The following is a 12,610-nucleotide window of genomic DNA, read 5'->3' as shown; positions in this document are numbered from 1 at the left end:
GATCTGGTTCCTTGGTTTCGGGTCTTGTTCCTAGGTGCCGGGCTACCCATCTTTAGTTTCACTTCTCTTTCCTTTGCTGAGTATAAAACCATATAAAAAATATGAGAGGGTCTGTCTCTCTTCTCTCATTTCCCCCCTTTGAGATTCTCACTTTTTATTAGTGGGAGTTGTCACTCTTATTTGCACTACTTATGTCTTTCTCTGCAATAGATTGATACGGATTCATATATTACACTTGGGCTGAAGCATTTTAGTGAACTAAGGTAATGATGAAGCTTTTTATCATTTGAAGAAGTACAGGTAGCAAACAAGGGAGCAGTAAGCAAGTTCCTATTACTATTATAACTCCTATTATAAGAGTTTTAAATCCTTCTAGTGTTGGAACCAATTCCAAACATGGCCCCAGGATCAAATCTATGCCACACTCGCACATGTGCCAGTTTTGTCATGTCTTTAACTGTATCTTCGACTACTTGCCCCTGATCATCTATGTGCAGGCAAAATTGATAAGGTTAATTTTCTACAGACTTCTCCTTCAGCTGCTAGCAAGTAGTCAAAAGTCAATCTATTTTGATAGACAGCATTTCTCATCTGAGTTTCTTGCTAGGCCAGAATAGTCCAGGCTCTGCCGGTTTTATTAGTGATTATTTCTAAGACAGCTTGTAACCATGTGATTCGGTTGAGCATGTAAATGGGGGTCCGGTATCCTTACGAGCTGTCTTGTGCCTAAGTACCTGGCCTAAAATATTGTATGATTCTCTCAGGCGGCCATTTATTATCTTTCTTATTTTTTTTTATAGCTATGCTTCTCTTCGCGGAAAGCATAGACAGGGAAGCCCAGGAGTTCGCCTGTTTTGGCTAACACTTTACTCATATCATCTATGAGCCCCGACCAGTCCTCAGTCCTTAATCTTATTTTAAAAACCATGGTCATGGGAGGCTCAGATGGGTCATAACACACATAAGGTTGGTCATTTCCTGGGCTACAAACCTTGTATAGAATAGCATTATACAAACAAGTTCTTTTCAGAGTTCCAGTACACTTATAATAACTGTAAAATAATAGGATTATAGCAACCTTTTGTCCTACCTCAGTGACTTGATGTATACACTGGGAACAGCCCTCAGTCTGAGAAAGATCAGTTGAAGTCCTTACTGTACAAGTCCAAATTTTAAGGAAAATGAGTCCCTCGATGAGTTTTCTCATGCTTCAGCCATATGTGGACCAGTCAGCCTCCAGGTGTGACTAGAGCAGGGCTTGTCATCTTCTTTAGAGTCACTTTGCAAGGATTGGAGAAGCTGCTCCCGTCCACGTACAGCTCACAGTCTACTGATGTTCAAAGATGGTCTCGGAGGTTGGGCCTGCTAGAATAAACTGAGTCTAACACTTCTACACAGTTATGTTCAACTAGGCTCTCTGATACTGGGAGCAAGGTGTTGGGGTTTAGGGTGTTGCAAACTTCAATGGTTATGCGGGGATTTTCACAGAACATGCTTTGGTATCTAGTTAGTCTAGCATTCGTTAACCAATGATGTCCTTTGATAGTCATTAAAGTTACAACAGCATGGGGGGCCTTTATATTCAGGTTTTGCCTAAGGGTTAGTTTGTCTCCTTTTTGTGTTAACAGAGCCATTGCTGCCAGGGCCCTTAGACATGGGGACCAGCTGTTGGAAACTCCGTCTAGTTGTTTTGAGAGATAGGCCACTGGCCTTGGCCAGGGCCCCACAGTCTTGGTTAAAACTCCAACTGCCATTTTTTTTTTTCTGTCACATAGGGTGTAAAGGGTTTTGTCAAGCCAGGTAGTCCCAGGGCTGGGGTCGACATAAGTTTTTCTTTTAACTCATGAAAAGCTTATTGCTGTTGGTTGTAATAGATGTAGTTTATCTAATCTACATTTTTATTAACTGTCACCTAATAAAATATTGACTTAAATCCTGTAGCTATTTGACTTCAAGCTTTAAATTGATCTGGTATTCTTTGTGGGACTCCAATTGCATCTAAATAGATGTGAGAGTCAAAAGACCCATAAGGGGCTTCTCTCGCTTATGATGTCTTATTTTTTTTTTCCTCTGGTTGATGAAATGCCAGGGTAAAAGGGATAGCCAAATGGAGTAAAGCACAAGTGCCACTCCAGTTATTCAGCAGATTGCCCAGTAAAGGTCCACCACAATACCCCCACACGTCCGCTTGGGGATGAACAGGGGCTGACTGATTGATAAGCTCTTGAAAATTCTTAAGCTCATCGTATCTCTTCAGGTCCCAGATGAATCCTAAGTTTCCTCCCTGTCAAGAGAGACACGAAATGAACTTAGTGTTGGGAGATGGAAGCTGGATGGCCCTCGGGGGCTGACCTGCAGTGTGCCAGACTTTGGGATATAGCAGAGAGAGCTTGGCATGACTTATTATTCCAGGCTGTAGAATCCTGGAAAAAAGCTACCATGCAGCCTATGCCTGGTCAACTGGAGGACCACCTTAGTGGAAAGGGAACAATCTGGGCCTCTGGCCTGCCATGTGCACAAGCATAACAATTGCTTTTGTTTAAAGTGCAGACGGAATATTTGATCCATTTTAACCAGGCATTTGCATCTTGGTATCCTGTCTTAATTGCTGAAGTTTGTTTTAAGTCTTTAACTTCTATGATCCTCTAGTAAAATGAATGTATGGTTTTAGGAAATTACAAAAACCGGTTGGGACAGTCCATCCTAGCTCTTTAGTGGTCCACAGAATGTTGGACCAACTATGGCATAAAAGCTCTACATTGGGGACAATACTTGTGGTTGGCACTGGGGTCTTTATTGAAATCTCCCCAGATTAAATGGTCCTAGTTTACTAATGCCCAGTCTGAGGAGAGTCAGGAGGGACAGAAGTACTTTTCTGAAGTAGAAAGCTGTCTTTGACTTGGAAAGTCTCCTCAGGGTATAACAAGGCAAGCATTAAATGCAATAGTTTGAGGTGAAATTGACTTGGTTATATTAATAACTAGATGGTCAGCAATAGAACGAGGAAAGAAGAAAGAGTAATAGAATAGATGAAAAGAGTTAAATTTTTATTAGCTTTAGTTTGGTAGGGTTTTCCCCTGGGACTATGGCCCATGACTCGACTCTGGAGGTGGGGGCGCTTTCTTGACTCTGGTGTGATGAGTCCATCCTTTTATTTTTTATTTTTTTTGCTGTACGAACAACAGTCTTGGTGGTTAGCAGCACAAGGTAGTGTCCTTCCCAGGCTGGCTCGAGTTTTTATTTTTTCCACCCTTTGATGAGAAAGTGATCTTCAGGCTGGTGCTGGTTTGCCAGAAATTCTAGGGGTGATACATGTGCTAAAAGACTTTAGTTTTTGAGAGAAAGGAAAGTGGAAGATAAATCAAGTATATAATTTTTAAGAAATTGACATTTTGTTTTAAATGTGGGGACCTTGGCAGTGGACTTTATAGTCCTAAGTGCATTTTTACTGAGAAATTTCCTTTAGCACCTATTTTTATTAGTTTTTAAGCCAAAGAAAGCCAAATACCATTTTACATTTAACAATGCCTTTTGTATGAATTTTATAGCAGATAAGTTAATTTTACCTTTATATTAGTGTGTTATTAATGTTACACCTAATTTTCATAAAACCTTGTAGACATATTTATCCAATTTTTAATATTTGACCATAAGGTAAGGTTTTGTAGACTCTTTTTAACCTTTTATAATTTTTGCTAAAGAGCAGGTTGGTGCTTTAAGAAAAACCTGCTATGCTTTTATTTTAATGTCCAGTTTACAGAAAAATTAGATGATACATCTTTAACTTTAGCCAATGTTTACATACAAAATTTTCTTTCCAATTAACATTTTAAAACTTGATTAAACCTTTAAAACAAAATATACATATTTTAAACCTTTTAATGTAGGTACAAACTTACATTCTTATGCCTCCTTATAATCCTTTTACCAAAGGTATATTTTACTTTCCTTATACACCTTGCACATAAGCTTATTTTTCCAATAGTTTTACATTCAGGAGACCTAGTTACTTTTAAATTATACAACATTTCTTGCATGAATTCTTTTTTTATATAACATTTTTCTCTTTCACGACTTCTGCAGACAATTCTTCGACATGCCTCAACTTTCTGACTTTTTACAAATATTTCTTTCTTTAAACAACCAGTTAATTTATTTCAGGACAAGAGTTTACCATATAATACTCTTTTTACATAAATTCCACCCCCCCTTTTTTCCTTAGGATACTTCTGAACTGGTGAGTTGTGCTCACAATGAGGTTTCCTCTAAAAGTTATGTTTTTTTTTTTTGTTTTTTTTTTACTTTTTTCTGTTAGCAAAGCAGTTGCTGCTACAGATTGAATGCATTTCAGCCATCCGTGGGTTACTGGGTTAAGGATGTTTGATAGGAAGGCCTCAGTGCTTTTCGGATACGCCCTTGTTTACACTGACAACAAAGTGGTATTGGAGTGTTATAGGGTTACGGAGAATACCTTGACTTATCAATTATAGGTTTTAAATTTACCTTGGCTTTTAAAGGAATAGGGTGCACTTTTTTTTAACTACTTGTATATCTCTCTCTTTATCTTCTCTCTCTCTCTCTCTCTCTCTCTCTCTCTGCCTCTGCCAGCTGCTTATGCTGCAGTTCTCTCAACCACTGCGGAGGGATCTAAAACCAGCTGTAACCAGGTATCTGTGTACGGGAACCGGTCTGGGTGCCCTGGCTTTACAGATTACCTTGTGCCATACCTTTGAAACAAGGGACCTGTCCAGGCTTCTTTCTGATGGCCAACCTACCTCTAGTGCTGGCCAGTCTATTTGACATAAAGTTCTAAGTTTTCCTGGTGTCATAGTCTCCCTTAAATCCCTTTTTGAATTTTTTAACATAGTTCCTAGTAGGGTGGGCTTATTTGTGCCTGACCCATGCTTCTTCGAGACAAAACACCACGCTCACACCACACGCACACCACAAAACAAAAAACGGGTAAAAAGGGCACACACACACTTTTGCAGTTTACACCAAAACAAAATTAAAACCAAAATCAGATTATCCAGAAATCCAAGCCAGGTCAAAACCAAAACCAAAACCAAAGTATCTAGCAATCCAAGTCAAGTCAAAAACAAAAACCAAAGTGCCGGTACAGGCACACTGTGGGTGACTAGGCCATGCTTCCACGCAAATAGAGTAGACAAGTTCCCAAGACCAGTCCTGTCAAGCAATTCAAACCAAGTCAAAACCAAAACCAAAACAAAAGTGCTGATAAAGGCACGCCATGGGTGATCAGGCCATGCTTCCCCTCAAATGGGGTAGACAACTTCCAAAGACCAGTCCTGTCAAGTAATTCAAACCAAGTCAAAACCAAAACCAAAACCAAAGTGCCAATAAAGGCATGCCATGGGTGATCAGGCCACACTTCCACTCAAACGGAGTGGGCAAGTTCCAAAGACTAGTCTTACCAAGTTTCAGATATCCAGACTCCAAGTGCCAGTTCCTTCCTGGTGTTCAGCCACTGTGTTAATCCTCCATGGGGGCCTGCTACATGCTGCTCTGGTGAGGCACTTCACTGGGGCAATTGCCTACCCAGGAGCTCTCTTTGGATTGTGTCACTCAGGCTGGCTGGAGTCCCCTGCAGGGATGCTCCACAGGGCAGGCATAAGCCGCCTAAGGGGCTGCCTCTGCCATCTGTCAGTCACCTCTCTTCCCAGTCAGGGAACCAAGAAATGTAGCAGGACAAGCCACAGACAAAACCCCTCAGACACCAAGATAGTGAAGGGAGTGGCTTTAATCAGCTGGAAGCATCGGCAGACTAGCGTCTTAAAATCCAGGCTTCTCAGGTGCACAGTTTCTGTCTCACAATGCTAAGGGTTTCACATGAGAGGGTCATGATTGATTGAGCAAGCCAGGGGGTATGTGACAGGGGCTGCAGGCACTGGTGGTCAGAGTGAAACAGAACAGATCAGGAAGTTTCACGATGTCTTTCCATACAATGTCTGGAATCTATAGATAACATCAGTTGCTAGGTCAGGGGTCTTTTAACTACCAGGCTTAGGTCAGGCAGGCCCGGGCCTGGTTTTGAGTCTGGTTCCTTGGTTTCAGGTCTGGTTCCTAGGCACAGGGCTACCTGCCTTTAGTTTCACTTCTCTTTCCTTTTCTGAGAATAAAACCACATAAAACAATATGAAAGGGTCTGTCTCTCTTCTCTCACCACAACCAGTGGTATACCTAAGTAAAGAAATTGATATAGTAGCAAATGGCTGGCCTCATTGTTTAAGGGTAGTTGTGGTGGTGGCCCTCTTAGTGTCAGAGGCTATCAAAATAATACAAGGAAAGGATCTCACTGTGTGGACTACTCATGATATAAATGGCATATTAACTGTCAAAGGAAGTTTATGGCTATCAGACAACCACTTACTTAGATACCAGGTGCTACTCCTTGAGGGACCAGTGCTTCAAATACGTATGTGCATAGCCCTCAACCCTGCCACTTTTCTGCCAGAGGATGGGGAACCAACCAAGCATGACTGCCAACAAATTGTAGTCCAGACTTATGCTACCCAAGATGATCTCTTAGAAGTCCCCTTAGCTAATGCTGACCTTAACCTATATACCGATGGAAGATCATTTGTGGACAATGGGATACAAAGGGCAGATTATGCGATAGTGATGTAACCATACTTGAAAGTAAGCCTCTTCCCCCAGGGACCAGCGTAAGCCTCTTCCCCCTGGGACCAGCACCGAGTTAGCACTTACCCGAGCCTTAGAACTGGGAAAAGGATAAAGAACAAATGTGTATACAGATAGCAAGTGTGCTTACCTAATCCTACATGCCCATGCTGCAATATGGAAAGAAAGGGCATTCCTAACATCTGGGGGAACCTCCATTAAATATCACAAGGAAACCATGCAGTTATTGCATGCAGTGCAAAAACCCAAGGAGTTGGCAGTCTTACGCTGCCAAAGCCATCAAAAGGGGAAGGAGAGGGGAGAACAGCAGCACAAGCAGCTGGCAGAGGCAAGGAAAGACCAGCAGAAAGGAAAGAGAAAGAGACAGAAAGACAGAAAGAAAAAGAAAGAGAGACAAAGTCAAAGACAGAAGGAAAGAGAGAAAGAGACAGAAAGTCAGAGAAAGAGAAAGAGAGGAAGAAACAGAGATAAAGAGAAGGAGAGAGAGGAAGAGACAGAGAGACGGAAGGTCAAAGAGAGGAAGACACAGACAAAGAGGGAGTCAGAAAGACAGAGACACAAAGAAGAAGAGAAATAAAGAGAGATGGAAGTAGTAAAGAAAAAAAGAAAAAAATAGTGTACCCTATTCCTTTAAAAGCCAGGGTAAATTTAAAACCATAATAGATAATTGAACGTCTTCTCTGTGACCCTATAACATTCCAATATCACCTTGTTGTCAGTGTAAACAAGGGTGTAGCCCGAAAGCACTGAGGCCACTGACAACCCATAGCCTTCCTGTCAAAAATCCTTAACACCGCAGGTTTCCTAACAGGGGATCTAAATCTTAACTAATTACCATACAAAGGTCCAACCAGATCTAGGAGGAACTCCCTTCAGGACAGGATAGGGCAATTAAGGGAAAAAGACACAATAGGTATTTAGTAAGTGATAAGGGAAAGCTTGTAGAAGCAGAGTTAGGAAAATTGCCTAATAATTGGTCTGCTCAAGCGTGTGAGTTGTTTGCACTCAGCCAAATCTTAGAGTACTTACAGAATCAGGAAGGATCCATCTATACTAATTCTAAGTCAATATGGACTGAACGAGGTCTTACTAACAGCAAAGAAAAATTAAAATCCCCAAACTTACAAGGTTTTCAAAAGAAGTAAAGTTTGCTAAAAGTTAACAGTGTAACATGTATTATCCTAACTTCTAATCTTATGGAAATCAGACCCTATCAGTACCCCTCAAAGCTCAAGTCTGTCAGTGCAGAGCCATACAACTAATACCGCTACTTATATGGTTAAGAATGGCCACGGCTACAGAAACTGGAATCGCAGGTTTATCTACTTCATTATCCTACTACCACACACTCTCAAAGGATTTCTCAGACAGTTTGCTAGAAATAACGGAATCTATCCTTACTCTACAATCTCAAATAGACTCTTTGACAGCAGTGACTCTCCAAAACCACTGAGGCCTAGACCTCCTCCCTGCTGAGAAAGGAGGACTTTGCACCTTCTTAGAGGAAGAGTGTTGCTTTTACACTAACCAGTCAGGGATAGTATAAAATGCCACCTGGCATTTACAGGGAAAGGCTTCTGAAATCAGACAACGCCTTTCGAACTCTTATACCAACTTCTGGAGTTGGACAACATCACTTCTCCCCTTTCTAGATCCTATGACAGCCATCTTGCTATTACTCGCCTTCAGGCCCTGTATTTTTCCCCTCCTTGTCAAATTTGTTTCCTCTAGGATCAAGGCCATCAAGCTACAGATGGTCTTACAAATAGAACCCCAAATGAGCTCAAGTAACAACTTCTACCGAGGACCCCTGGACCGACCTGCTGGCCCTTTCACTGGCCTTAAGAGTTCCCCTCTGGAGGACACTACAACTGCAGGGCCCCTTCTTTGCCCCTATCCAGCAGGAAGTAGCTAGAGCAGTCATCGCCCAATTCCCAACAGCAACTGGGGTGTCCTGTTTAGAGAGGGGATTGAGAGGTGAAGCCAGCTGGACTTCCTGGGTGGAGTGGGGACTTAGAGACCTTTCTGTTTAGCTAGAAGATTGTAAATGCACCAATTGGCACTCTGTAAAAATGCACGAATCAGAGATCTGTGTCTAGCTAAAGGATTATAAACGCATCAATCAGCACTCTGTAAAAACGCACCAATCAGTGCTCTGAAAAATGGACCAATCAGCTGTCTGTAAAATGGACCAATCAGCAGGATGTGGGCAGCGCCAAATAAGGGAATAAAAGCTTGCCACCCAAGACAGCAGTGGCAACCCGCTTATGTCTCATTCCACGCTGTGGAAGCTTTGTTCTTTGGTTCTTCACAATAAATCTTGCTGCTGCTCACTCTTTGGGTCTGCACTACCTTTATGAGCTGTAACACTCACCATGAGGGTCTGCAGCTTCATTCCTGAAGTTAGCAAGACCATGAACCCACTGGAAAGGAGAAACTCAGGACACATCTGAACATCTGAAGGAACAAACTCTGGATACACCATCATTAAGAACTATAACACTCACTGCGAGTGTCCACGGCTTCATTCCAGAAGTCAGCAAGACCAAGAACCCACTGGAAGGAACCAATTCTGGACAAAAAACAATAATTAATTAAGTCCTCTCTACATCTCAAGCAATATTTTATTACCCAAAAAACATATAATTCCTTTATCTTAATCTTCTCCTATATTTTATGAAAACAGATATTGAACCCAATTTCATCAATATAATATTACTTTTTTATTTGTTTTACCTGCATTCATATTTTAATTCAATTGTTCATTCAACAAACATTTAAATAAAGACCCAAGAGTTAGTAGGCAATTTTAAAGAAAATTTTAAAGATAAATGAAGGTCTAGGTTACATTGTTCTATTATTGATCTTGTTAACAGAAATAATTTATAGGCAATTTCAGATAACATGCAATAACTCCATGGTTTCCTTGTGATATCTTCTCTTTATATCAGTTTAAAAATTTGTGTAGGAAAATTTGTATCTTCACTCATCATGTCACAATCTAAAATATTTTTTTTTTTTTTTTTTTTTTTTTTTGAGACGGAGTCTCGCTCTGTCGCCCAGGCTGGAGTGCAGTGGCGCGATCTCGGCTCACTGCAAGCTCCGCCTCCCGGGTTCACGCCATTCTCCTGTCTCAGCCTCCCGAGTAGCTGGGACTACAGGCGCCCGCTACCACGCCCGGCTAATTTTTTGTATTTTTAGTAGAGACGGGGTTTCACCGTGTTAGCCAGGATGGTCTCGATCTCCTGACCTCGTGATCCGCCCGCCTCGGCCTCCCAAAGTGCTGGGATTAAAGGCGTGAGCCACCGCGCCCGGCCCACAATCTAAAATATTTTAAAGAGGGCTATGTTTTGTTTTTGTGATCTTTCTTAATGTAAGTACAGGAATTAAGGCTTTTAAAAGACTATATTAATGTACAAACATCACAGAAAAAGGAAAATGTATCCCACATACTAATCATGTGCTTTTATTGTCATGAAACAAAAATCAACACAAGAAACAATTTTTCCAGGAGTCTAACAAGTATGAAATGGAATACCTTAACTTTGGTTTTAATTAGGTAAACATTTTCTTAGCCAGATATATTAGTGTCCAAGGATTGCCATAACAAACAGCTGCAAACCAGGATGCTTAAAGAAAAATATGTTGCCTCACAATTCTGAAGGCTAAAAGTCTGAAAGCAAGACTTCAGCAGGGTCATGCTGCCTCTCAAATCTGTGGGGGAATTCTTCATCACTTCTATAGCTGGTGATACTCTGTCAGCTATCTTTGGTGTTCTGTGGCTTGCAGCTACGTAACTCTAATCTCTGCTTTAGTCATCTTATGGCATTCTTCCAGTGTATCTCTGTTTTCTCATGTCTTCTTATAAGAACATCAGTCATATTGCATAAGAAGTTCTCATCTTCATTTAACTAATTACATCTTCACTGACCCTATTGACCAGGTCAAATTCTGATACTGGGGACTTGGCACTTTTCAACATATATTTTTGGAGGGGCCATTATTTGATCTGTAAGAGTCTACCCTCTGGCCCCTCAAATTTTATTTCGTTTCCACTTGCAAAATATATTTATCCCATCCTAACACCCTCAAAAGTCTTAACCCACTCCAGCATCATCTCTAAGTCCAAAATCATGTGTTTTAAACCATGTAACTCAGTTATGGTAGAGATTTGGGGCATGATTCACCAGAGACAAATCTCCCCTCCATCTGTAAACCTGCTAATTCAGACAGAAAGTTGTCTATTTCCAGAATAAAATGGAGTAACCGTCTTTTGGCTGTGGGCAGTGACCCCACTTCCTACTCTCTGAGCCAGTGGGTTCTGTCCCCATGGTGGCAGTGGCAGTCCCAACGGCCTCTGAAACACCCTGAGGGTCTTTCTTCCATTTTTGTTTTAACAATAAGACATGTTTTCAGGGAATTGCTGTCAGCCCACAACCTGCCTTTAGAATCCCAGATGTCCAACAGCCTTAATTCACTTCTTTCCCATCTCCGTCCCCTTCAGATCAAGCTGACAGTCTTTCTGAGATGATTAATTGACTCCATAAATCATACACGTAATATTTTTAGCAAAGAGTTGTACAGCCTCACCCTTGCTGTTCTCTCTAGGGCACACTTACTCATTTCTTCCAATATGGATAGGCTGAGAATTGTTCAAATCTTCAAGTTCCGGATTGTTGTTGTGTAACAATTCATTCCTTAACTTACCTTTTCTCTTGAATTTTACTATAAGCAACAAGAAGAAACCAGGCAGTGTTTTCCACACTTTGCCTTGGAATTTTTTTCATATGAAATATCTACATTCATTACATACAAGTTTTATTTTCCTATCAATAGTAGAAAATAATCTAGCCATATTCTCTACCACTTCACAACAAAGTCTTCCCTCCAGTTTCTAATGCATCTTCCATCTTCCTCATTTCCATCTGAGACCTTAATAAAAGGATCTTTAACATTCATATTTCGAGCAACATTCTGATCATTAGTATTACTGATATTGTTGCAAAGATAAGTGGGATGAATGCTATGATTCATTTTGAATGCTATGATTTAATTTTTATAATTAAAATTGTTTTTGCCATAGGCAGTGCTGTGGAATTATGGCATCTCAATCAAATGTTTGCCGAGGTTTGGGGTATGCATTTTCTACTACTGAAGAAAATCTTGGTGGGGTCTGTTCACAACTCTGGAGCTTTTTTTCTGGTGTAGAAGTGAAGACTCTTTTCTTTGACTGAAAGCAATCACTGGTTTTCTTTTCTTTTCTAAACTTCAAAATGTAACATTTTATTCATGCCCCAAGATAACTCAATGGCTTGTATTGGACAAGCATGGAATGCCTTTATTGAACATACTTGCCTTAAGTACAAATTATACCTATATTGAAAAGAAAAGGGCCTGTAGTCGATCATAGTAAAATGCTCCTCACAATTCCACTATCTAATATCTTGCATTTGCAGAAGATAGGAGCCTGTACATTGAAATTCCACATAACAGAGATTAAACCTTTCTACCATTTCATGATACCTATTAGACAATTTAGCAGAGATATTTAAAATACATAACAACTATTTGAGCAGAGACACTAATTAATCAGAAGAGACACTACCCTAAAACAACCAGTATAACTCTACCAATACAGATCAACTGGATGCTTCCCTTAGGCCACACTAATGTTTATATTTGAGGTTGTTATTTCTGTGAATTTATGTGTCATTTTTCTGTAACATGGATCTCCTGGATATATTAATAAAGAAAAACATTTAACATTATTTTCAATTTTGAGAACTTATTAGTGGTTCCTTTTCAAAAGTTCTGGGTGTATATTATGAGATGCTTCTAACTGGTTAGCAGTTTTATAATATGTTCATATTATTATGAGACTTAATTTATTTACTAATGACATAGATGCAAAAATTTATTTACCATGACATAGATGCAAAAATTAAAA

At 40.3% G+C, this 12,610-nt stretch overlaps 1 long non-coding RNA gene across 3 annotated transcripts; it reads right to left on the bottom strand.

The window, feature by feature from the left end:
- Nucleotides 1-3,056: 3,056 nt before the first annotated feature.
- On the bottom strand, nucleotides 3,057-11,288 carry LOC129144144 (uncharacterized). Of its 3 annotated transcripts, none has more exons than XR_010157083.1 (3): nucleotides 11,106-11,288; nucleotides 9,038-9,235; nucleotides 3,057-3,299 (listed from the first exon to the last, which is right to left on the bottom strand). It is a non-coding gene; the product is annotated as an uncharacterized LOC129144144 (long non-coding RNA). The 3 variants fall into 3 exon arrangements; XR_010157081.1 differs by having other exon boundaries at nucleotides 3,057-3,325; nucleotides 9,171-9,235; XR_010157082.1 differs by having other exon boundaries at nucleotides 9,171-9,235.
- Nucleotides 11,289-12,610: the final 1,322 nt, after the last annotated feature.

This window comes from Pan troglodytes, chromosome 4 (assembly GCF_028858775.2).
Source record: "Pan troglodytes isolate AG18354 chromosome 4, NHGRI_mPanTro3-v2.0_pri, whole genome shotgun sequence".
NCBI classification, from domain to species: domain Eukaryota; kingdom Metazoa; phylum Chordata; class Mammalia; order Primates; family Hominidae; genus Pan; species Pan troglodytes.
This window is presented reverse-complemented; position numbering and strand designations above follow the sequence as displayed.